The sequence below is a fragment of the Phodopus roborovskii genome, unplaced genomic scaffold, assembly GCF_943737965.1.
Source record: "Phodopus roborovskii unplaced genomic scaffold, PHOROB, whole genome shotgun sequence".
In the NCBI taxonomy this organism is placed as follows: Eukaryota; Metazoa; Chordata; class Mammalia; order Rodentia; family Cricetidae; genus Phodopus; species Phodopus roborovskii.
Genome location: NW_026125750.1, coordinates 370,642 through 379,449, shown reverse-complemented (window position 1 = coordinate 379,449; position 8,808 = coordinate 370,642).

Here is an 8,808-nt window from a genome sequence, read left to right as displayed (position 1 = left end):
TAAATATGTAAGTCGTTGAAATTTTTTTGTTTGTTCAATTCTTGCGCAGACTTGACAGATATGGAAATGTATGCTGTCATCAAGGATTTTTAAAATGCCATAAGTTTATCATCAGATAATCATACTGTCTTGCATGATGAATTCTGTTGGTCTTACATCATCACCAGCACCTAAATCTCTGATGTGGTGCTGCAGGATCTGAGATATTGGGCCCATTCCTGGCTTAGAAGTAGTAACCAAGATGCTGCTATCAGCTGAAAAGAAGGCTGCAGCAGGGGCATAACCAGCATATCTGAGGGAGTGATGTTCTTCCGTGTTCTGGGTCATCATCCTCTTGAAAGGTCTCGGTGATGGTGCCGACTTCCTAGTGCCACTACTTCTTCTCATGGTAGATCACACCCGATGTGACGATGTGGAGGGACAGGAGGTAGTCCACACCCAGACCACCATGACAGCCTTGGTGTAGTCCTTGTACTTCTCGAATGGCCCCGAGCAATCTTCTGGACTCAATCATCCAGCATCCTTTTTACTCTTGGAGATGCATAGATCATTCAGAAAAAGCTCTGCCCATGTCTACATCTTTCCTAACCTTGTCCCTGACAGATATTTGCACACTAATCCTAATCGGTGATGGCATTGTCTATCGCTTACATAATTTAAAGAATTAAATAAATCAGTAATAGCTAACTGTCACAATAAATAGGTGATGTAGCAATTCACTGGCAGGGAAGCATGGCCACACTCTACACATGAAGGATATCATCATCCTCAATTGAGTCAATGTATCATAAAATGTGATGATATTGCACTTTATCTCCACAAGAGGAAGCTTTACAAGTGTCTTCATGGAATGGAGGATGTTTGGTTTATATATTTATAAATATTTACATTATCTTGGGTATTAACACAGACTGTCAATTTAAATACATTAATTATGTAATTAGATGATCTGTGGCACCAGATTCCAGGTGTTATGAATGATATAATCATTGTTTTATATAGATACATAATCAAACAATGGGTTCATGTAACATCATCCACTTCCCTAGTGGCTCCAATCCAGGCTCTTGAAAGATGCTGTCGTGATTAATTTACATATTTTAACTAAAAAATTGGTATTTAGATGGTCCATAATAATTGCTTCGCACATCATGGAATACACTCATCATGGATTATTATGTCCTATTTTAATAATCAAATAGCAACATAATCAGATGATAAAATGGTATGCCACAGTCCATACAATGACTCTCACCGACTCCTACATGATTGTGGGAAACGCGAAGGATCATCCCTTATTAATCGGAGAGCAGAGTCGTGAAATGTTTAAATGCTGAAATGTCTTTGTGTATGCAGGGTTTTTAGAAGATCCTGCATATTTCATGTTGGACGGCTGCCTCAAAAGAGATGGGCTGCAATCCAATAATCCCTAAGTATACTTTAACAAATGAATTATCACTATCATGAAGGAAATTAACAATGACAAATTCACCTTTTGATGAAAAATTGTGAGTCTTATTATCTTTGTTTCCATAGTATTAATTCTTAGGAGAGAGAGAATTCATAAACAGAAGAGATTGAATGTTCTCTGATAATTTGGTAATCTAGAATTTGGTGACCAATAAAAGCTGTATGCAAACTTCCAGAGATTTGGCTATGACTTGCTTAGGGAAATCAAATGCTGTCATTGAAAGTTTAAGGAGATAGTTATCTTGGGAGACTGTAATGTCCCATGATAACACTTTCTCGAAGCTGCTCTCTGGTACTTGGCCCATGATAACAGAATACAGAATGCATGCAGGGTTGCCAGGCAACATTTAAGAAGCAACATTCTGTCACATTCTAATGCCCCTCCCACATGCTAAAAGGAGCATACCTAAAGATGAACTAACCTTACAGCCTCACTGATTTTCTCACAAAAACAAAGTAGGGCTCTTTCTTTTAGGTTCTACATATTTACCTGTCTCTCAAGCTTCAACATGCCTATAGTGACATAAGCATGAAAACGAAAGCATCATAATGCTATTCAAGTACAATAATGAGTATTTTAAACTTTTTTTTCTATGCTTCAATTTTCTAATTCATAGAATGGATACAATACAAATAATCGACTCTACCATAATCCTTTTCTCATTTTTGAAAATAAAATAATACCTCTTAATCTTCTGCTATTTAGAGAAGCTAGATCACATGTTTTCTCGCCATTGTTTAGATTTGAATTGGTCCAGAACAGCCATGGTCAGGGCCAGGGCCAGGGCCAGGGCCAGGGCCAGGGCCAGGGCCAGGGCCAGTGCCAGGGCCAGGTCTAAAATTAAATTGATGATAAATTAATAGGCAATTTATAATAACACTGATGAAATGGCACCAAAGACCTAAGAACATCACTGATGTAATGATCTCTTTATATATCTAAATGATGAAGTAATGTGATGATGTTAAATCAACTCCCAAAATCTGACTCCAAAAGGGACTTATGGTCCATAAAATTACCTGTAATTTAAATTTATTAATTAAGTGATGAATTATCATTTAATATCCTAGTTTAACAGTCAAGGACTTAAGTGTAGTATTCGATGATGTGAGTGTCTGGCACGATGGACTTCCCTAAGGAGGCTCAAAACTCCAGTGATCACTGAATACATAATGACAGATTTTCATAATTAAATGAATAAACTTTAAACCAGTGAATGGTGATTTATGCGTTAAGCCTAAATGATTGCCTAATACTGAAGGGTCATTGTATTCTTAATCATAGTTATAAAAAAAATGAATGAATAAAGAGATAGTTTCTCATAATTAAACCCTAAAGAGATAACAAAATGATATCAACATTGATTTAAATAATGAAAGGAAGAAAGAAAGAAAGAAAGAAAGAAAGAAAGAAAGAATTCACAAGATACAATTTAACACCAACAAGGTGGATCCAGTCTCCACTCTTCCTGGAGGAGAAAAAGACATATTTGTATAATGAAATAATCAGATAGATCGTCTGTCATACTTGAGTCACACAAGGTAGCGCCAAACTTCAGGGATCATAGATTATATAATGAAAGAATTTAATAATTATATCTTTAAATATGTAAGTCGTTGAAATTTTTTTGTTTGTTCAATTCCTGCGCAGACTTGACAGATATGGAAATGTATGCTGTCATCAAGGATTTTTAAAATGCCATAAGTTTATCATCAGATAATCATACTGTCTTGCATGATGAATTCTGTTGGTCTTACATCATCACCAGCACCTAAATCTCTGTTGTAGTGCTGCAGGATCTGAGATATTGGGCCCATTCCTGGCTTAGAAGTAGTAACCAAGATGCTGCTATCAGCTGAAAAGAAGGCTGCAGCAGGGGCATAACCAGCATATCTGAGGGAGTGATGTTCTTCCGTGTTCTGGGTCATCATCCTCTTGAAAGGTCTCGGTGATGGTGCCGACTTCCTAGTGCCACTACTTCTTCTCATGGTAGATCACACCCGATGTGACGATGTGGAGGGACAGGAGGTAGTCCACACCCAGACCACCATGACAGCCTTGGTGTAGTCCTTGTACTTCTCGAATGGCCCCGAGCAATCTTCTGGACTCAATCATCCAGCATCCTTTTTACTCTTGGAGATGCATAGATCATTCAGAAAAAGCTCTGCCCATGTCTACATCTTTCCTAACCTTGTCCCTGACAGATATTTGCACACTAATCCTAATCGGTGATGGCATTGTCTATCGCTTACATAATTTAAAGAATTAAATAAATCAGTAATAGCTAACTGTCACAATAAATAGGTGATGTAGCAATTCACTGGCAGGGAAGCATGGCCACACTCTACACATGAAGGATATCATCATCCTCAATTGAGTCAATGTATCATAAAATGTGATGATATTGCACTTTATCTCCACAAGAGGAAGCTTTACAAGTGTCTTCATGGAATGGAGGATGTTTGGTTTATATATTTATAAATATTTACATTATCTTGGGTATTAACACAGACTGTCAATTTAAATACATTAATTATGTAATTAGATGATCTGTGGCACCAGATTCCAGGTGTTATGAATGATATAATCATTGTTTTATATAGATACATAATCAAACAATGAGTTCATGTAACATCATCCACTTCCCTAGTGGCTCCAATCCAGGCTCTTGAAAGATGCTGTCGTGATTAATTTACATATTTTAACTAAAAAATTGGTATTTAGATGGTCCATAATAATTGCTTCGCACATCATGGAAAACACTCATCATGGATTATTATGTCCTATTTTAATAATCAAATAGCAACATAATCAGATGATAAAATGGTATGCCACAGTCCATACAATGACTCTCACCGACTCCTACATGATTGTGGGAAACGCGAAGGATCATCCCTTATTAATCGGAGAGCAGAGTCGTGAAATGTTTAAATGCTGAAATGTCTTTATGTATGCAGGGTTTTTAGCAGATCCTGCATATTTCATGTTGGACGGCTGCCTAAAAAGAGATGGGCTGCAATCCAATAATCCCTAAGTATACTTTAACAAATGAATTATCACTATCATGAAGGAAATTAACAATGACAAATTCACCTTTTGATGAAAAATTGTGAGTCTTATTATCTTTGTTTCCATAGTATTAATTCTTAGGAGAGAGAGAATTCATAAACAGAAGAGATTGAATGTTCTCTGATAATTTGGTAATCTAGAATTTGGTGACCAATAAAAGCTGTATGCAAACTTCCAGAGATTTGGCTATGACTTGCTTAGGGAAATCAAATGCTGTCATTGAAAGTTTAAGGAGATAGTTATCTTGGGAGACTGTAATGTCCCATGATAACACTTTCTCGAAGCTGCTCTCTGGTACTTGGCCCATGATAACAGAATACAGAATGCATGCAGGGTTGCCAGGCAACATTTAAGAAGCAACATTCTGTCACATTCTAATGCCCCTCCCACATGCTAAAAGGAGCATACCTAAAGATGAACTAACCTTACAGCCTCACTGATTTTCTCACAAAAACAAAGTAGGGCTCTTTCTTTTAGGTTCTACATATTTACCTGTCTCTCAAGCTTCAACATGCCTATAGTGACATAAGCATGAAAACGAAAGCATCATAATGCTATTCAAGTACAATAATGAGTATTTTAAACTTTTTTTTCTATGCTTCAATTTTCTAATTCATAGAATGGATACAATACAAATAATCGACTCTACCATAATCCTTTTCTCATTTTTGAAAATAAAATAATACCTCTTAATCTTCTGCTATTTAGAGAAGCTAGATCACATGTTTTCTCGCCATTGTTTAGATTTGAATTGGTCCAGAACAGCCATGGTCAGGGCCAGGGCCAGGGCCAGGGCCAGGGCCAGGGCCAGGGCCAGGGCCAGTGCCAGGGCCAGGTCTAAAATTAAATTGATGATAAATTAATAGGCAATTTATAATAACACTGATGAAATGGCACCAAAGACCTAAGAACATCACTGATGTAATGATCTCTTTATATATCTAAATGATGAAGTAATGTGATGATGTTAAATCAACTCCCAAAATCTGACTCCAAAAGGGACTTATGGTCCATAAAATTACCTGTAATTTAAATTTATTAATTAAGTGATGAATTATCATTTAATATCCTAGTTTAACAGTCAAGGACTTAAGTGTAGTATTCGATGATGTGAGTGTCTGGCACGATGGACTTCCCTAAGGAGGCTCAAAACTCCAGTGATCACTGAATACATAATGACAGATTTTCATAATTAAATGAATAAACTTTAAACCAGTGAATGGTGATTTATGCGTTAAGCCTAAATGATTGCCTAATACTGAAGGGTCATTGTATTCTTAATCATAGTTATAAAAAAAATGAATGAATAAAGAGATAGTTTCTCATAATTAAACCCTAAAGAGATAACAAAATGATATCAACATTGATTTAAATAATGAAAGGAAGAAAGAAAGAAAGAAAGAAAGAAAGAAAGAAAGAAAGAGTTCACAAGATACAATTTAACACCAACAAGGTGGATCCAGTCTCCACTCTTCCTGGAGGAGAAAAAGACATATTTGTATAATGAAATAATCAGATAGATCGTCTGTCATACTTGAGTCACACAAGGTAGCGCCAAACTTCAGGGATCATAGATTATATAATGAAAGAATTTAATAATTATATCTTTAAATATGTAAGTCGTTGAAATTTTTTTGTTTGTTCAATTCCTGCGCAGACTTGACAGATATGGAAATGTATGCTGTCATCAAGGATTTTTAAAATGCCATAAGTTTATCATCAGATAATCATACTGTCTTGCATGATGAATTCTGTTGGTCTTACATCATCACCAGCACCTAAATCTCTGTTGTAGTGCTGCAGGATCTGAGATATTGGGCCCATTCCTGGCTTAGAAGTAGTAACCAAGATGCTGCTATCAGCTGAAAAGAAGGCTGCAGCAGGGGCATAACCAGCATATCTGAGGGAGTGATGTTCTTCCGTGTTCTGGGTCATCATCCTCTTGAAAGGTCTCGGTGATGGTGCCGACTTCCTAGTGCCACTACTTCTTCTCATGGTAGATCACACCCGATGTGACGATGTGGAGGGACAGGAGGTAGTCCACACCCAGACCACCATGACAGCCTTGGTGTAGTCCTTGTACTTCTCGAATGGCCCCGAGCAATCTTCTGGACTCAATCATCCAGCATCCTTTTTACTCTTGGAGATGCATAGATCATTCAGAAAAAGCTCTGCCCATGTCTACATCTTTCCTAACCTTGTCCCTGACAGATATTTGCACACTAATCCTAATCGGTGATGGCATTGTCTATCGCTTACATAATTTAAAGAATTAAATAAATCAGTAATAGCTAACTGTCACAATAAAATAGGTGATGTAGCAATTCACTGGCAGGGAAGCATGGCCACACTCTACACATGAAGGATATCATCATCCTCAATTGAGTCAATGTATCATAAAATGTGATGATATTGCACTTTATCTCCACAAGAGGAAGCTTTACAAGTGTCTTCATGGAATGGAGGATGTTTGGTTTATATATTTATAAATATTTACATTATCTTGGGTATTAACACAGACTGTCAATTTAAATACATTAATTATGTAATTAGATGATCTGTGGCACCAGATTCCAGGTGTTATGAATGATATAATCATTGTTTTATATAGATACATAATCAAACAATGAGTTCATGTAACATCATCCACTTCCCTAGTGGCTCCAATCCAGGCTCTTGAAAGATGCTGTCGTGATTAATTTACATATTTTAACTAAAAAATTGGTATTTAGATGGTCCATAATAATTGCTTCGCACATCATGGAAAACACTCATCATGGATTATTATGTCCTATTTTAATAATCAAATAGCAACATAATCAGATGATAAAATGGTATGCCACAGTCCATACAATGACTCTCACCGACTCCTACATGATTGTGGGAAACGCGAAGGATCATCCCTTATTAATCGGAGAGCAGAGTCGTGAAATGTTTAAATGCTGAAATGTCTTTATGTATGCAGGGTTTTTAGCAGATCCTGCATATTTCATGTTGGACGGCTGCCTAAAAAGAGATGGGCTGCAATCCAATAATCCCTAAGTATACTTTAACAAATGAATTATCACTATCATGAAGGAAATTAACAATGACAAATTCACCTTTTGATGAAAAATTGTGAGTCTTATTATCTTTGTTTCCATAGTATTAATTCTTAGGAGAGAGAGAATTCATAAACAGAAGAGATTGAATGTTCTCTGATAATTTGGTAATCTAGAATTTGGTGACCAATAAAAGCTGTATGCAAACTTCCAGAGATTTGGCTATGACTTGCTTAGGGAAATCAAATGCTGTCATTGAAAGTTTAAGGAGATAGTTATCTTGGGAGACTGTAATGTCCCATGATAACACTTTCTCGAAGCTGCTCTCTGGTACTTGGCCCATGATAACAGAATACAGAATGCATGCAGGGTTGCCAGGCAACATTTAAGAAGCAACATTCTGTCACATTCTAATGCCCCTCCCACATGCTAAAAGGAGCATACCTAAAGATGAACTAACCTTACAGCCTCACTGATTTTCTCACAAAAACAAAGTAGGGCTCTTTCTTTTAGGTTCTACATATTTACCTGTCTCTCAAGCTTCAACATGCCTATAGTGACATAAGCATGAAAACGAAAGCATCATAATGCTATTCAAGTACAATAATGAGTATTTTAAACTTTTTTTTCTATGCTTCAATTTTCTAATTCATAGAATGGATACAATACAAATAATCGACTCTACCATAATCCTTTTCTCATTTTTGAAAATAAAATAATACCTCTTAATCTTCTGCTATTTAGAGAAGCTAGATCACATGTTTTCTCGCCATTGTTTAGATTTGAATTGGTCCAGAACAGCCATGGTCAGGGCCAGGGCCAGGGCCAGGGCCAGGGCCAGGGCCAGGGCCAGGGCCAGGGCCAGGGCCAGGGCCAGGTCTAAAATTAAATTGATAATAAATTAATAGGCAATTTATAATAACACTGATGAAATGGCACCAAAGACCTAAGAACATCACTGATGTAATGATCTCTTTATATATCTAAATGATGAAGTAATGTGATGATGTTAAATCAACTCCCAAAATCTGACTCCAAAAGGGACTTATGGTCCATAAAATTACCTGTAATTTAAATTTATTAATTAAGTGATGAATTATCATTTAATATCCTAGTTTAACAGTCAAGGACTTAAGTGTAGTATTCGATGATGTGAGTGTCTGGCACGATGGACTTCCCCTAAGGAGGCTCAAAACTCCAGTGATCACTGAATACATAATGACAGAT